The sequence below is a fragment of the Sphaerodactylus townsendi genome, linkage group LG07 (assembly GCF_021028975.2).
Source record: "Sphaerodactylus townsendi isolate TG3544 linkage group LG07, MPM_Stown_v2.3, whole genome shotgun sequence".
Taxonomy (NCBI): domain Eukaryota; kingdom Metazoa; phylum Chordata; class Lepidosauria; order Squamata; family Sphaerodactylidae; genus Sphaerodactylus; species Sphaerodactylus townsendi.
This window is the reverse complement of record NC_059431.1, coordinates 44,785,714-44,788,205: the sequence shown is the minus strand read 5'-3', so window position 1 is coordinate 44,788,205 and position 2,492 is coordinate 44,785,714. Positions and strand designations below refer to the sequence as shown.

The 2,492-nt window shown below is 46.4% G+C and overlaps 1 non-coding gene across 1 annotated transcript; it reads right to left on the bottom strand.

Moving 5' to 3' along the window:
* Window positions 1-1,675: 1,675 nt before the first annotated feature.
* On the bottom strand, window positions 1,676-1,780 carry LOC125437334. The gene has a single exon (XR_007245179.1). It is a non-coding gene; the product is annotated as a U6 spliceosomal RNA (small nuclear RNA).
* Between the last annotated feature and the right edge of the window lie 712 nt (window positions 1,781-2,492).

The window sequence follows — 2,492 nt, the reverse complement described above, 5'->3', positions numbered from 1 at the left end:
AGCCGGGATGGCACTGGGTGGCCCCAGCAAGGGGCATGCCTGGAAACTGTAGGAACCATGTCGCGGCCGCTGACCCCTGCATGGGAACACTCAGGCGCCCAGGAGCAGAGCCCACCCAGGCCGGCCCCAGAAGTGGCTCACCAGGCGCAAGAATGGAGAGTGCATGGCAGCCCCTGCGTGAAGTGCTTGCTGAGTATGGAAGAGGAGAGCTCAGGATGCAGAAGCTGGCTTGGCCAAGCGACAGCCCCCCTCAGGGGGGCCACTAAACGAACTTCCCACTCCAGAGAGAAGCCACCCAGCGACAAGCCCCACCTGTTTGAAAGCAGCCGCCCGGAAACAGGCAGCTGCAGAGAGGGAGGCGTTCCCTGAGAACAAGCCGCCTGGGAGAGCGCGCCCATAAGGCCTGCGGGAGGGGCAACCTTTCTCAGAGGCCCTTTCTGGCGCCTCTGAGGAGACCGATGCTCCAGCGAGGAAGAGGGAGGAGGAGAGTCCGGGCACTTGCGTGCCCGTAGCGAGAGACCTCAGCGATGCCACACCTGTGGCCACGTAGATGCCATGGGATTACGCCATCAGCGGTTCCTAGAGTACTGCTAGAGATCGATTTCTGCTAACAAACAACTCACAGGAACTACCTTATTAGGGAATCACATACATTTACTGTAGCTTTGAAGTGTATGATGCCACTCTTATAGAGCAAAGCCCTAGAATAACCTCAACATTCAAAGACAAATCACATTGAATGCTATTAGTTAGAGTACTGGCTTTCTTATACAAAAGAACATTTCTAAACATAACTTCTCAATCAAAAGAACAAAGTCCAGGTTTTGCATTCTACTAGCTCTTATTTCTTCTTGAACATTTATATTTAAACATTTAAAACATTGCTACCTTCTACTTATAAAGCTATATTTATATATAACATAAGACAATTTTTCAGAATGCTATTTCTGTGGGTATATCAATTGCTCTGTCAGTGTGAAGAAAGCAATTATCACAGAAATATGACAGCTCATTCGGACAGGGAAGTGTAGCTATGACCCTATGCTGACTAGATTACTCATGCCATCATGTGATAAATTTCAGGACTTTGGTGCCTGTAATCATAGCAAAGCTCCAGGAGACAAGGAGTTAACTGCAACAGCTTGTGACCGGCTGGCAGCTAGGGAGCCAGTTTTCAGTCAGCGCTGTGAAAACTGAGAGCATTTTGAGGCAGAGAGAGCTCAGGAACGGTTGTAGAATGAACTGCTCCATTCTCTTGTGAAAAGTTTTTTTAAATTTTTTTATTGTATCATTTGAATTTACAGTTTATAGTAATTTCCTTCTTCATACATTTTTGAACAATACTTTCCCCCCTTTTCTCCCTCCCCCCATTACTTCTTCTTCATAGTTTTGTCACACAAACAGCAGTAAGTTCATTCTCTGTAGCCTCTTCTCCCATATTTCTTCATTGACTGGAGCTTCTTTCATCCAGTTCACGTATATTATCCATATCTTCAAAATTTCATTCTGTTTATCTTGCCACGTCTTATTTTTGGTTAGTATATCGAAAATATCAAGTGTCACTTGTTCCCAGATATATTCTAACCATTTCTGAAATGTCCATTTTTTTCTTTTCTTTCCAGCCCAAGGCTATTGTTGAATGGGCTGCTTTAATCATTATTTTATACATATAACTATATTGTTTATCCACCCTTCTGTCTTCCATTACACTTGCACAGGGGCCATGCTAATCTTCTCTGTATCGTTCCAATTTTAGTAAATGTGCTGCTGAAGCAAGCACTAGTGAAAAGTTTTATCTTTGTGAGGAGACAAATCAGGCAGAAAAGAGCGATGTGTTTTGAGTTTTCAAGAATACAGCAGTGACACACTAAAAGCTCACTGGCTACTTATTTATGGGCCTTTCCCCACTTACCTTAAGCCCCGTGCTACTCTCCTCAAGTAGCACGGGGTCCCCCAGCACTCCCCACAACAGGGGCGGCGACAGCGCAGCCGCCCCGACTCTGCGGCTATCGCGCCCCCTCAGCGCACGGCATCCCTGGGGCTCTTGTAAACGGCACCTTTTGATGACCCTGCACAGGGGGGATCATGGAGAGTGGGGAAACGCTATATCTCTGGGTGAAATACATTAGTTTCTGGGTGAAATACCCACTCCCCACTGTATCCTAAGCTGATTATGCATGCGCCAAAAACAGCAGTGTGAAAACGGTGTGAAAACAGTATAAACCCTTTTACACCCTTTTAAACCCTTTTACACCATTGTCACACCGTTTTCATACTGCTGTTTTTGGCCCATGCAGAATCAGTCCTAGACTCATAACTGCCACTTACAAAAGGGTTACATTGGCCTGATACAACCCAATAATGATCATGTGCTATTGTTACTGGGTCAAAAGCAGGAAGGAGGGGCAGAGCACAGCTACTGCCAGTGAGCCCGGACCCAATGATCAGCTGTCCACAACTGCCATGCCCCTGTGGCTCAACAGTGACTCTGT